At 44.5% G+C, this 15,454-nt stretch overlaps 1 protein-coding gene across 2 annotated transcripts in view; it reads right to left on the reverse strand.

Annotated features, from left to right (window-relative positions):
- The window catches only part of NCOA7 (nuclear receptor coactivator 7), a 66,532-nt gene extending 55,052 nt beyond the window's left edge, over positions 1-11,480 (reverse strand). The window contains exon 1 of one of the 2 annotated variants that reach the window (XM_019520318.1): positions 11,202-11,480. The gene's annotated coding sequence lies outside the window, so the exon portion shown is untranslated. The remainder of the gene's footprint in view (positions 1-11,201) is intronic. The other variant, XM_019520317.1, reaches the window with a different exon arrangement.
- Positions 11,481-15,454: the final 3,974 nt, after the last annotated feature.

Consider the following 15,454-nt stretch of genomic DNA (forward strand, 5'->3'; position numbering starts at 1 on the left):
ATAAACCTGGTTGAATGTAGTATCAGACTTAACTGAGTTGGCTCAAACCAGTTTAAACAATGTCTGTCCCAGACCCCTTGCTGATTTAAGAGAAACCAGACACCCCCAACATCTCACCATGCTCTCTGGGCTGGGCAGGGCTCTGCTCCAGAGCAGGGCTGGTCCCTCTCCTCTGGCCAGAGCTCCTCCAGTACAGACTTACAGACACAGCAGGGTCTGCTGGCTTCCCTGTGCCCCTCTCACCACTTGCTGCTTAAGCAGAGATCCCTCCCTCCTCTCCCCCACAGCACAGACCATAGCCATCATGTGATATGCTAGCTAGTGCTGTTCCAGCAGAGACTGCAGACACAGCAGGGTCTGCTGGCTTCCCCTGCCCTACACCCCTTCACTGCTCAAGCAGGAAATCCCCCACTCCCTCCCATCTCCCACAGCACGGACTCCAGCCCCACAGACCCTAGGCATGTGGCTTGCTACCTAATGCCAAGAGGTGTCCATCTCTCCAATTTCACTAAGACAGGCAGGCAAACAGAACAGGGCTTTTGGAGCTAATCGACAAGTCACCCCCCACCCCCAAGCTGTTTAAGAAGAGTCTGAAATAATGGGAGAGAGGTACTGTTTTGCTAATTAGGTGATAAGGACTCTCATCACCTTTGGGCTACTTCGCTTGCCTGTCAGTTTGCTGTAGACAGTCTGACAAACAGGGAGGGAGAAGATTCAAAAGCTCTGTATCAAACAGATGCACGCACTGCACACCCCGCTCCCCCTTGCTTCAGTGTGCTAGCAAGAGTCTGGGGGCTGCCAACTCTCCCACCCCTTGAGCAGCCAGTGGGGAAAGACCTGGGATGGTGCAGGCATACCTCCCTAATGAGAAAGTCCTGTTGAGGCCTGGCCATGCCCCCCTCAGCTAAACTCTGTGCAAGGAAAAGGTCTGCTCTAGCACCCCTCCCCCCTTGCTTCTAGCCTGAGCCACTGCAGGCATGTGCCTGAATTTCCTCAGTCCACAGAGAATGTCTGTCCAGTTTCCAACTGGTCCAGCCTAGTCAGGTTAGACTAACCTGCAAAGGCTGAATCAATTCAGGCTCAGGCTTTTTGAATGTCTGTCCCTCGCCTAAAAGTTACCAGGGGGTATGCTGCTCACCATGCCCCCACCCCCCACTTGACATCCGGCTGCTCACCACACTTGTTAAAAAGGGGGCTGCCAGGGGTATACTTATTTGAAAAGGTTGAAAATCCCTACTTTAGTGCAATTCGGTGCTCAACAGCAAACATAAACTAGCTCCTTACCTTGCACATCTTAGCATTAGGGATCAAAGATAATTTGCCTCAATATAATCAGTGATTCAGAAGTAGGTATGTCATTTTTTACATAAAGTGTCCCCATTCTTTTGCTCACTTTACCCATTCTAAATAACTGATTATTATAAACATACCAATTACATAATATACTGAAACCACCTGGTTTAAATAATAAGGCTCAATTTATGCTTATAAATGAGTGATTCTAATTTTTCTTGTTCGTTACACAAGCAATTAAAAAAATGTATTTTCTTCAAGATCACTGATGCCTTGATTCATTTTATTTTATTATTGAAGCATTTGTGTTAATTACTCTTTAAGACTTTGATTTGTACAGAGACCAGCACAAATCAACATCTCAGATGTCTGGGAAAGTTCAAATGGTTTAGGGCCATTGCATTTCTGGTTAGTTCAATTAATGTAAGCAGTGTCATATTGGAAATTCCCTTTGAAATGAACTGTGTTACTCTGGGAGTAGTCCAACTGAAATTATTGGGATAACTGGCAAAGTACTTCACACCACAAATGACGGCAGAATTAATTCTTTTGTAAGTGGGTTCATTGCAGAGAGCTGACTAATTGCCTGCGACTGTGCATGTGGGCTTTGGGTTTTTTTTAAAACATACTGCACTTTTTCAGGATAAACTGTGAGCAGTAAGTTTATTAAGTGGATATTGGTATGATAAGGCCATAAGGAATCACACTTATGACAAACTAATTTAGAAAACAAAATCTGAAAACAACAAATTAACAGAATAAAGCTTCTGTTCTAAGATGTGATTACACTGAAAATTCTACACTAAAAAATCTTTTTTTCCTGAACTGCAGAGCCCACTGCAGAAATGTCTAAATACAATTGTTTATTTAATAAGCATATCACAGATCAAATAAATGATTTGAAGCATCTCCTTAGTGTGCCATGCAGTTGTATATATTTAGAGCATCTAACTTTTCATCATCATATTTCTGCAACCTATTTATTTAAATATCTTTCGTGCCTCCAGACCTTGCAACAGCATTTTGAAATTTAGCAGCAAGTTCTCCTGGCATCAGGGAGCTGCTTTTGACTAGTCTTATGCAATCAGTGAAGATCTGGCTGTACCCATCGGGAACTGCTGAGAATTGCCATGTTCCATCTGTGCTTTAACACTTATTCTTAGTTTACTGCCAAAAGTCTGACCATTCTACTGCCTGCACCAGTCAGGTCTGTCCTTGAGTTGGGGCAGCATAGGGTCCCTGGGCCCGGGGTAGTCCACTTGTCAGGCCTCAAACCTAGCAACCCCTTGGGGTTTTCAGCCCAAGCACAGTCTAACAGACATCTTAGCAGGGTTCCATCGTTACCCTGAATGTTGTCTTGGATTTGATGAAAGTTCACTGAACCAGAGATGTTTTGAACAAAAAATTTTAAACAACCAGCACTTTCTAACAAAAGCTTGTTTTGAATAAAAATTTCCAAGCGGCAGAACCAGGCCTGCTTAGAACCACTGTGTCAGCCAGGGTAAGCCAAACTACAGAACTGCTAACAGCAATTCCTAAGAAGGGTGCTTTGAGATTATTTCAAGGTACCATGGGGTGTGCCATGTAATGTTAGCATTGTTAGTGCATAAGCATGAATCACAAGATAATCCCAGAGATTTAGAATAGAAATCCATAGTGTCAAAAACATTCTGAATGGTTGTGGACATTCTGAGTTCTGTACATCAAAAAAATGCTGTATTATTTTTTCTTGGCCAAAAAACAAGTAAAAACAAAGAGGTAACATTTTCTGAGGGGTGCCTTGGTACTAACACAATGAAAGCCAACACACATTCTGAAAGATAGCGTCTAGTATCTAGACCAGTGGTTCTCAACCTTTTTTAGACTGTAGGTACCCTACAGAAAGGCCAGCTTTTAACTTTTACATGTTTTTCTGACTACAGAAAAATAATAGCAGAATTCTTCTATTGCAAGGGACTCAGGAGGACCACAACAGGGTTTTCCTGTTTAACACTATGGATTCCTATTTGAAATATCTGGGTTTTTCTTGTGAATCATGTTTGCACACCTGAGAGTGCTAAGATTATTTGGCACCCTGCAGAAGACTTGAAAGAATCTCAAGGCACTTTATGGCACCCTGATTAAGAATCACTGATGTAGACAGTAGCCAGCCACAAAGCTGGCCCTCATTGCCCTAGGACAGGGGTTCCCAAAGTTTTTATGCTGTGGCTCAGCAAATCGCAGCCCAGCAATCACAGCCGACTGTGGCCAGAATTCCCAAATGGAAGACAGGTAAGGATTCTCCCACCCTCCTGGGCAGGGGGGTGGGCCCAATCCTGCGCTGCTGCGGGCCCTGCAGAAGGAGCCGCAACCTCTCCACCCAGCACTGGCGGGCCATGGCTTGCCAGTCCATGGCCACTTCCAGTCTGGCAGCTGACTGCGCTGCAGACCATCAGCCGACCTGCTGCTGTCCAGGGATTAAGACCCCCACCCCCCCCAGGGCAGAAATATCCTCACTGTCTCATTTCTGGGGTTGGAGCATGTGCTGGGGAGCATGCACAGAGATCATTGCTTCATTGGCTCTCTGCTGTAGAAGTATGGATGTACTACAGACTGACAAAGCTGGCTACATCACTGTAAATGCAAGAAAACTGGGCTCAGTAACCAAAGCACAGTTTAATTTAGATGTCAAAGTGGGGAGTTTTGTACGGCACTACTTCAGAGCCAAAGAACCAGCCTGAAGGACTGCCATTTACATGAAAAAAGACAAAGCAGGAACAAATAACAAGGAAGTGGGATCCATTAGATGCATAATCATTACCCAAGGGAAATAACAGAAACTCCTCCATAGCTTGGAACATTTAAAATTAAACCAATCCACACACAAGGAAATGCACTGTAATTAAATCCTGCTTGGAGAGGGAAATACCCTAGAGGAGCTAACAGGACTTCACCATTTTCTGATTCAAAAATTTGCAACAGTTAAAAGGTGCAACCAACTATCCCTTTTTGGTTCTGAGATGCCACCTACTGGCCTCAGACAGTAACAAAAGGGAGCACAGAATCAGGATTTCATTCCTTCTATTAGAGTGGGGGGACAAACCCCCCGGTCCCCTGGGGTTGCATCTGGATTTGTGGGGCTCTTCATGGACTGGATCCAGACTATGAGCAACCTCGTGGGTCACATCTGAATCTCACCCCCACTTCTCCCACCCCAAAATTCTCAGCCCTTCTAGGAGCCTCGTAGGCCAAACGATATGACTTAGAGGTGACAAATTTACAGCCCCCTATTACAGGATTTCTATTCTCCAAGCCCTATTTAGAACTGCTTCAGGGCCAAATTAAAAATAAATGCCTTCCTTCAAAAACTGGACTCCCTCATGTCATTTACCATGCATTTTCATACCCCTGGGAATGTAGATTAAAACCATCCTAAAATGAGAAATGGGAATTTTCTGAGTTAGCAAAACCACTGACATAAAATAGCACACATTCCATAAATCTATCAAGGGGAAATGACATTCGAAGAGAAAGAAAAAGGAAGTCACAGTCAGGTAAATTGACAAAGGCACACAGATTTATGAGTTTGTAATGAAGAGACACGACATTTAAGGAATGAGTTACAGCAAGATGCATATTCTTCTCCTTTTTTCCTCTATAACTATAAATAAGGATTTATGACCCTGTGAAGTACAAAAAGCAAATTATTAGGACAATAAGGGTCTTAGTTCCCCTAACCTGACAGACATGACCTTTCTGGACCATTAAAGCAGCTTGTGTTAAAACTTCCATTAAGCCATATAATAAGTTATGCATGCACTGTCATCATATTGGCACATAGATGAGACAAACTACAGTGCCCTGAACACATCCAACATATTTTCTTTTCAACAGGGTTGGAAAGTTCTCTTAATAACATTTTCTAAATAATCCCAGAAACACACTGAGAGCATTAAAATGAAAAAGTGTCAGAATTATACAGATATTCCAAAGACTAGCAGCACCAACAACAGCAGCAGGCCACCACACATGCAAATGCACCTAACATTAGAAATGGAGACTGAGGACAAGACAGCGCAAGTTACTGGTCTTATAGACAAGCCCTAAGGTGCTCAGACTAATACTGCTCAAAACCATAGTTGGAAAAAAAATGACAGATATTCCCCAACAGCCTGTGTGCAAAGGGAGCATGACCACACTTTAAAAAAGATCTAACCAGTTTAAAGGACTTATAGATTTGGCAATAAATTTCCTCCTACTGGCAGGGCATTTGTATTCTGCTACTGCAGAATTACTGGATTCACCCTTTATGCCTACCTGTACTCTAAAATCTAATAAACCCTTTAAAAAGTGTCTAGCTCTTATGGTCCTGGAGATAAAAGTTAAATGGCTGTTATACTAGTATAAGTAACATTTTGACATCTGCTTGAGCTTTCTGAGTTAGAAATGGATTCAGAGGTGTGAATCTGCTCCCCCTGCCCCCGGGGTTTAGTGGGCTAACTTTGTAACATCAAGATGATAATCATAATACAATAATATGGTCCCACTAGGGGGAATGCCTTACTGGACTTGGTGTTGGCTATGGGGGAGCTGCAGATTCGTGGTCACCTTGGGGACAGTAACCACCAATCAATCGAATTCATCATACGGCATAGGGCAGGTAAGAGAACTACAGTAAAAAGCTCTGTTATCTGGCATCCCCCAGGAATGAGGGGATAACAAGATATACCAGTTAACTAAGCAGCCCGAACAGGCGTCCTTGTCTGCCGCGTCTGGGGCGTTGCCACCCCTCCCGCAACATAGCTGGCCCTCCCACGGGCCCTGTGGACCCTGTGGGACAGGGAGGCAGGCCCCATGCAGCCTGCTATGCCCTGAGCCATGGGGGCTCAGCAACGCAGGCTGCTTTCCCCCAGGCTGTGGGGGCTCGGAGAAATGGGAAGTGCCACAGTGGGCACTTCTGGTTTCATTTTACCTTACAAGCTGGCATGCCGGTTAATAGAACATGCCAGCTTGTAAGGTGGCAGATAATGGAGCTTTTACTGTAGTAGGGTGGAAGTGCTTGACTTTAGGAAGGCTAACTTCAGTGTGCTTAGGAGTCTAGTCAATGATACACTGCAGGAGAAGAGTATTGGAGAGATGGGAGTCCAGGAAGGGTGGTCGTTCCTAAAGGAAGTGATCCTTTGGGAACAGAGGGAGACTAGCCCAGTACGAGGGAAAAGGGGCCAAAAAAAAACTTCCTTGGCTAAACAGGGAAATCCAGAGAAGCCTAGGGGCAAAAAAGAAAGCATATAGGCAGTAGAAGCAGGGGGAAGCTACCAAGGAGAAGTAAACCTATTTGGCCCGCACTTGTAGGGATGCAGTTAGAAAAGCCAAAGCAACTAACAGAGCTGAGGCTGGCAGCACAAATTAAAGACAGCAAAGAGTTTGTTTGGGTTTTTTTTGTTTGTTTTTTGTTGTTGTTGTTGTTTTTAGGCATGTCGGGAGTAAAAGGAAGGCGCAGGGCAACATAGGATCCCTAACTGAACAAGAAGGAACACTTAGTGACAGATGGGGGACAAGGCTGAGCTATTCAATGAGTTTTTTGCCTCTGTGTTCCTGAACAGGGGTCACGATAAGTTTCCTAACGGGTTCTTAGATGGGTATCAGAGGGACACCAGCCTACCACCTGTTGATGCTGAGTTGGTGCAGAGTTACTTTGATGGACTGGATGCATTCAAGTCAGCAGGCCCAGATGAGCTGGACCTGAGGGTACTGAAGGAATTGGCCAGTGTCATAGCAGGACCACTGGCACGGCTGTTTGAACACTCGTGGTGCTCAGGTCAGGTCCTGGAGGACTGGAAAAGGGCCATTGTGGTCCCTATTTTCAAGAAGGGGAGGAAGAAGGAATAGAGTAACTATAGACCAGTCAGTCTCACCTCCGTCCTTGGAAAGGTCTTTGAAAAATTAGGAAGGATCACATTTGTGGGAGTCCAGTGGGAAAAATAATGCAGCAGGGAAACCAGCATGGATTCGTAGCAGGTAGATCATGCCTGACCAATCTGGTTTCGTTTTATGACAGGGTTACAAAATGCTTAGACGCAGGAGTAGAGGTGGATGTCGTTTTCTTGGACTTTAGCAAGGTCTTTGATACAGTATCTCATTGTATTCTCATACATAAATTAAGAGGCTGTGACATAGATGTTTACACAATCTGGTGGGTGCCAAATTGGCTTAGCAGTCACACCCAGAAAGCGGTAGTAGATGGGTCAGTATCAGCCTGGAAGGATGTGGGTAGGGGGGTCCCGAAGGATTCGGTCCTTGGACCTGTACTCTTCAATATCTTCATCAGTGACTTGGATGTGGGTGTTAAGTGTACTCTGTCCAAGTTTGCGGACAATACTAAATTGTGGGGTGAAGTGCACACTCTGGAGGGTAGGGAACAATTGCAGGCAGACCTGGACAGGTTAGAAAAGTGGGCAGTACACAACAGGATGCAGTACAACAAGGACAAGTGCAGAGTGCTGCACTTAGGGTGCAGAAATATCCAGCACACCTACTGGTTGGGAAGTGACCCTCTCAGCAGCATAGAAGCGGAACAGGATCTTGGAGTCATAGAGGACTCCAAGATGAACACGAGTCATCAGTGTGACGAAATCATCAGCAAAGCTAACCGCACTTTACCATATATCAGCAGATTCACGACAAATAGATCCAAGGAGGTGATACTTCCCCTCTATGCAACATTGGTAAAACCGCAGTTGGAGTACTGCATTTAGTTTTGGGTGCCTTACTTCAAGATGGATGTTGATAGACGAGAGAGAGTCCAGAGGAGGGCCACTCATATGGTTAGGGGCACCTTCCTCACCATGTGCACTGAGGTGTGTGTATAGCCACCACTGGCCACGAAACGGAGCCAGGGCTCCTGCTCCGGACCTGGGTGCAGCTGTTTGCAACCTGTCTGCTGTGAGCCTGGGCTCCATAGCCAGGGGCAGCTGCATGTGCACCTCGGGGCATGTTGGGGAAAGGGCCAGGCCACCGCAACTTCAGCCCCCTACTTCGCTGTCCACCTGGAGGTGTCCATGCACCCACCGCCAGCAACGAGGATTGGATTCCTCACAGCCTCCTCTCCTTCCTCCCCCTCCGCTGCACCACCCTGGCCCCATCTGTCCCTGGAACACCAAGCCAAGGCATAGGTTGAGGTTGGGGGATTTTTGGCACTCTGACCAAAAACATTATTGACCCCTGGTCTAGCATAAAATAAACTGAATGCAATATCAAGACAAATTTATATACATATATAAAATCTGTCTGTCTTGTTATTACATTTAGTTTAATGTGCGTGTGCGCGCATGCGCATGTGTATGCATGTTTGTGTGAATATACACACACAATTATTAGGAGATCATCTTTATACATATACCTATCAATTACATTAAGCATTTTTGTATTTAAATTGGTTACAGAAGTCATATTTTATATTTATCTGCCACTGCCAGAATATTCACATTTCTGCAGAATCCAATCTACTTTAAACATCTGGGTTCTCAGGTTCAGATGCTAACAGCTCTCTTCATAAAGACTGATAAGCAGATTCTTTGCTGGGAAGAACCAGCATGCAAAGACCATCCTAGTGAGAATGATGGGAGGCAGAGGCAAAAGGAATGGTGGAAGGGAGAAGTGTTATTACTTCACTCTTAGTGATTGCTCTTGTTGATATCATTTTGTCAATTTTTTTTTCAGGGACATTCCAACCATTAAGATGTTTCACAAAAAAACCTTTTAAAGTGCAAAAATAATTCCAGCCTCCTCACAACACTCAAAATTCTCAAAGTGTTCAATCTTTATTAAGCAAGTCTCCTTAGAGAAGAGGTCTCAATGATGCAGGCTTTGGTCTAAATTTTACGTAGAGAAAGCTTCACTAACCACCAGTTCCCACCTTTGTGTCACTCGAAGAATTGTCAATTATAAAAACATCTGCCCAAATATCTGCAACTAATATATGGCAGAAGCTGTTTACAGATAATTCCACAATCCAAACCTTTCTGTTCTTATACCAAAAAAAAAAATACCATGTTTATTTGAATCCAAGATGAGATCCACATCCCCCCTCCCCATTTAACACTGGGGTGGGGGCTCTTCTTGTATCTGAGTATGAGGTGATGGGTTGGGGGTCAGTCAGCTCTGGAACCAACCTGGGGACCTGAAACCACAGCAGCTGCCTACCTCCTCATTCCAGCCCCACTCCAATCTGGGGCATGGATAAGTGGCTTCTCCAGCCCCAGCCCAGTTAAGCAACAGCTGTTGCAGAAATGACAGCTCCAGCTGGGCCTGAGCTGCTGCCATCATTGCTGCTACTGGGCCAAGCTGGAGCCAAAGCAACTATGTGCCCTGTGCCCCAAGCTGAAGTGGGGCTGGAGCCAGAGAGTAAGTGGAGGGGGGGACAGGAGGAGGACAGGGACAGAAGTGATAAGGAAAGCAGGTGACAGGAGGGACTAAGCAGGGGGAGGGCTGGCAGCAGGGGCAGGGAGCTGTAGGAGCAGGCAGTAGGGGGAAGAGGGAAAGGGAATGGTTGGAGGGGATAGGAAAGGCAGCAGAGGTCAAGCTGCTTGAGCTCCCCGCCTCATCTCCCTACTGCCTTTCTTGCCTCCCCCACCACCTGTCCTCCTGCAGCAAGGGGCGGGGCATACAAAGTTAAGGTGACCCTTCAATAATTACATTCTATGTATGGAAAATTATAACTAATGAATATCTTTATTGGGGGATCATCTTAAATTCAGAGTTGTCTTGGATTAAGGTAAATATTGTATTTCCAATTATGCTGTTGATCAGAAACAGTGCTTAAGGTAAGAGAAACACAATATTCATTTCTGACTTCCTGAGTGTTATTTACTCTGGGTCCAATACTGCAAACACTTAGGATAAAGTGGTTTTACTCACACAAGTAAACTTACAAACAAGCAAAAGAAGTTTACAGGATAGGGTCTCTGACTTTTTAAATAAGTCACATATTACCATAGAAGAAAAACAGAAGACAGCAATTCTCAGACTGTAGATTGGTCTGCATATACTTGTCAAATGGTGCTAGCTTTTGGGGGATTCCTTCTCTTAATGAGAATGCAGGTTATCAGTCATCATTTACTCAAAGCACACACACACAGGTGGGTCACAATTTATTGTGTATATGTATTTTACATTTTATTTAAATTTGTGCGTTCTCTACATGCCTTTGAATATATTACAAAGTACAATCCAGAACTACAGATGGTGGCCTATGTGCCGATTCTGACCCTGCAATCTTTCTGCACAAGCTTACCTTCATTTCATCAGGACTACACATCAGTATAGTAGTTAGTGTTTGCCAGTGTAAATCCACATAGGGCTTGGTTTTTATTTGTATCTCTGCCTCAGTGCCAGATCAAACCTACACAGTGGGTTGATTCTGCCTAATACACTTGGTTTATGGCAGCAAGTAGGACAGGATACCAAAAATATGACATTTTTGCCAAATATGTGCCAAAAGACCCTTAAAATATTAAACAAGACTGTCAACTTTAAAAGTCACACTTGTCTGAAATTTAACTTATTATAATTAAAAACACCGATTTGGCTTTCTGCAACAGAGAAGAAATAAAGGGAAAAATGTATTCCTTCCCCTCCCCTGCACAACCTCCAATCTGTTTATTTCATGCTGTTATGGCCATTAAGTTCCTCTCCTTGTGTGGAAAATTCACATGGGAACAAGGGAAAAAAATCTTTAAAAATCAAGAGAGAATTGCTAGGAGTAACAAGCAGGTGCAACATTTCTAACTATTGTAACTTATTTTAGCTTTGAGTAGATTTCAACTTAATAGCCTTTTAAAGGCGTCCTGAAAAAACGTATTAGAAAAAGATTAACAAGTTAAGAAAATAATGTAGTGCCAAAATACTATACTGCCAATAATATAACTTACCAGTATGATAATATCTCTTGAGCTCTGTGCGTCTGATATCCTTTAGTTGATTATATTTTTTCTTTTTCTTCTCTTTGTCAAGGACACAGTCCTTTTCCACAGCAAGTTTGCAGTTGTCTTCAGAAGAACTGATTTGCTCCAAGATGACTTTACTTGCATCATCTTTCCCAGCCTGAGTCTTGGAAGCAGCTTCTGCATTTTGTTTGGTTTGCTTTTTCTTTTTTAACCTAGGAACCAAACAGAACCGTGAGATGTAGCCCTTGACTAAGAAAGGATTTAAGAATCTTATTTCTCTAAATTTACTAACTATCACATACGGATAGTCACTGGAATTTTATATATGCATGCTTCTCGGGTACATCAGCAACTCAGTAATTAACCTTATCTTAGGCTATATTGTTCAGTCATCAACAACATCATTTCAAGGGCATCTTCTCTTGAACTTTAAAAAAATATCATCAGACATCATGAGACTAAAAGGTCACATTGTTGTTCTCCAAAAGCATATTCTCCTCTACACACAGAAACACTAAGGAGTGGAAACAACAAGGCATAGATAATGTTTTCAAGATGAGGCATAGTATAAAATCACAACAAGTCAAAATCTTTATGTATTATAACACAACAGCTAAAGTTATAAATTCACAGTCAATAGGCTCTGCTTCATGAGGTAGTTTGTTTTGACATAACACTTGTTATTTTAATTCCATTTTGTTCAAGGTTATTTATCAATGGCCACTCATACTGCATTCTTGCCATGTTCTTAAATTGCCCTCATCATTGTAGAATCAGAGTGCCTTTGAGGAGTGCGTTAAGCAGTGTGACTAATATCTGTTAGGACTATTACTACCTACATGATCCTGGGCTCCCCCTGCACTGGCACATAGCAAGCTCCTGTGCCTGGGATGCCTACCTCAGCTGACGGCTTCCAATCATGGGGGTGCACCCAGTCACATATTCAATTAATGGCATCATAGGAACCAGCCCCAAAGTTATTACACATTTTTGGGGAATAACTTTGTGGCATATTCCTTGTTCTACGACATCATTAATTGCTTTAACGTGTGGCTGGGTTACAACTTAAGACGTGCCTTAAGTGCAATGTGTGACCAGGGCCTAAAAAAAACAAATCCAAAGGGATAGAGATGCAGCTGCTTCACATGCTCAATGTGGCTAGGGACAGACATTACACATAAACCAATTTAAATGATCAACCTGGAACAAAACAGACATTCCACGCAGATAAACCAGTTTCAAAATGGCCAAAACTGGTTTGAGATAAATCTGGCTGAATGTAGTATACAAGACCTAACGGATTTGGCTCAAATCGGTTTATGCAATGTTTGTCCCAGACCCCTTGCTGGTTTAAGCTAAACCAGGAACCCCCAGCACACCAGCATGCTCTCTGGGCTAGGCAGGGCTCTCTGCTCCATCTGCAGGGATGACCCTTCCCTTCTGCTCTCTAGCCAAAGCAGGGATGGGCCCTAGCAGAGACACTGGCCAGCAGGGAGAGGGTTAATTCTTTCCTCCTTCCCCCACCACAGCTGGGATCAGCCTGTCTTCTGGGGAGCAGAGGGGAGAGGGCTGCAGCGGTGGCCCCTGGAGCTGCCAGACCCCCTGCTGCAGGGAAGGGACGGAGGAGGGGATTAACCCTTCTCCCTGCCCCCTTCACTTTAAGGGGGCCATGCTAGGTTGGTTGTCCCACAGGGTGGGGAGGGAGCTCTGTTCCATGCTGGGGGGACTCCTCCCCCTGCTCCTCCTCCCAGGCTGGGGAGGGGGACTCTGAGGCACTGAATAGGGCCTCTTCCTCCTCCTCAGCTGAGCAGGATGGGGGTGTGAAGAAGGGTGGGGGTTGTAGGGACTCCCACATACTCCCCACATGGCATGCAGCCCCCGCTACCTGGCAGCAGGAGCAGGCGGGTTTATCAAGGCACTTGTGCCCGGTGCTGGTGAGGCTTCAGCCAGCGCTGTGCGGGGGGAAGGAGTGAAGCCTGCTTTATACCCATGGCAGAAGCTGCTGGGATAAGGCAGGCTCCACTCCCTCGTGCCATGCAGTGCTGGCCAGAGTTGCGCCTGCCCAGGGCACGAGTGCCCTGACGTCCCCACCTGCTCCTGCTGCCCCTCTGAGTGGAGGAGGAGGGGGAAGAGTTCCCCCCCAGCATGGAGCAGAGCCTCCCCCTGCCTGGGGGGGAGGGGAGGGGAGGGGAGGGAGGAGTGGGGGAAAGAGTCCCCCTCTGGGGTTGGGCAGCATCCCATAGAGACCCCCTCCCCACCCTGCAGCAGTGGGAGAGAAGCAAGGGGAAGAGCTCCCTCTGCAGCCAGGCAGCCCTGTGTGCTCAGATTGCTCCCAGCTGTCAACAAGCAGTTGTTGCCCCCCTCCTCAGCTCAGCTTCCCTGTCAAAGGGAAGGGAGAGCTGCTCTAGTGCCCCTGGGCTTCTGGCTTGAGTCACTGCAGGCATGTGCCAAATATCTATCCACTTGCAAACCAGTTCACTCTCTGCAGGTTAGACTAACCTGCAAAGACTGAATCAATTCAGGCTCAGGCTTTTTGAATGTCTGTCCCTAGCTTGTTTGTTCAGTCACCATCCTTGGTAATCATTTTCAGTAGGAACAGAGCCTCATTTGACTGAGAGACAGTCACAAAGTAATCATTACAATAACACTCTGTTACTACTTAACTAAGAAGCACTGATACATCTGTACAAAAAGAAAAACTAATCTTTATGTTCCTCCTGTCTAGTGCATTAATAACCTCTCAGTTACACGAACAGAAAGGGGCTGTTATATGCAGTTTGCTACTGATGATAACTGGTATGTGCAAGCAGTAAGAGAAGACAAGCATTAAAATGAATCTATTAAGGATCCATTACAGTTATGAAAACATTACATGAGCTTTTACAAACAGACTAGGATCAGCAGGAAAACCCAATGCACAAAGATAAGCAATACCATCAGATATATTTATGATGTACCAGCACATTGGGGTAATTTTTTTCCAAGTGTAATGCTAAGAAAATAAATCCAACTCAAAATTATAATACGAAAATCCAGGCAGGGGACCAAGATTTTCAAGCGAGTAAAGATTATTTGTGTGCCTGACTTGGCACAACTTAAATGGGCCAAGTTAACAGATGCTCCAAACTTTCTAGTTTATTTAGTGTTGAGGTGACATTGTTGACATGACAATCCAGGAAATATGCAAGGGGCAACAAAATTCTTGTGTGTGATATCTTTTATTGGACTAACTGCATCCCAAGATAGACATAGGCAGGCTTTCAGGTATCACAGTACCCTTCCTTAGGCCTGATATCTGAAAGCTTTCCAATGTCTATCCCAACCACATAGTTAGTCCAATAAAAGATATCACTCACAAGAATTCTTACTTCTAGTTCATTTATTGATTTGTTCGTTTATATAATTTATATGCTGCCTTTCCAAAAAAAGGCCCAGGGCACCTTACAGTCAGGGAAACAGAATAACTTAAAAAGGCAGCTAAAATAGATGAAACAAAACAACAAAAAACAAAGCAAGACCCACTAAACATTTTGGCTTAGTCTTGGCTGCTAAATGCCTCTAAATAAGAATGTCTCAGAGCAGCTGAAAGATGCCCAGACTCAGGGTCAGGCGGCCTCAGGAGTGAAGAAGTAACTTCTGAGGAGTAACTGCTAAGAATGACCCGTCTTGTGTTTTTGTCAAGCAGACTTGGCGTACAAATGATACTTGCAGGAAGATGGCTCTTGACTGGCCTTAGGGATCACACTGGGGTTTAGGGGAGAAGACAGTCCCTTACCTAGCAGGCTGCCATGGAAAGATGGCTCAAGTTGAGGTTCCAAAAACCAAAGTACTCAAAAGATGGGATTTACTCATCTCACGGTCAATGATTCTTGCCGCAAAATAAAGCTGAACATTTCTGTTACAAGCAAAATAATAGAATCCACACCCTAAGAGTCAGAAACAGTCACAGTTGCATGTTCAAACCCCAAAAGCCTATTTGTACAAAGGGAACTTGCACATACATTTTAGAGTGAAAATGTAATGCATCACACAGCATTATCAATCACAGAACCCCTAAATGATGTTTGATCACAGTGTCCTCTCTAACCCCTGTTACACTGTAATAGCCTTCTTTACTAGGGGTGATATGATATACCACTAAGGCTACAAACAGAGACTGCATTTCTCCCAGGTGAAAGCTTTTTGTCCTAATTCAAGCACCTGTGAAGTATGTCAAATAAGATGTGCTAGCTCTTCCC

Source organism: Gavialis gangeticus, unplaced genomic scaffold (genome assembly GCF_001723915.1).
Source record: "Gavialis gangeticus isolate Ggan-Ray unplaced genomic scaffold, GavGan_comp1, whole genome shotgun sequence".
Taxonomy (NCBI): domain Eukaryota; kingdom Metazoa; phylum Chordata; order Crocodylia; family Gavialidae; genus Gavialis; species Gavialis gangeticus.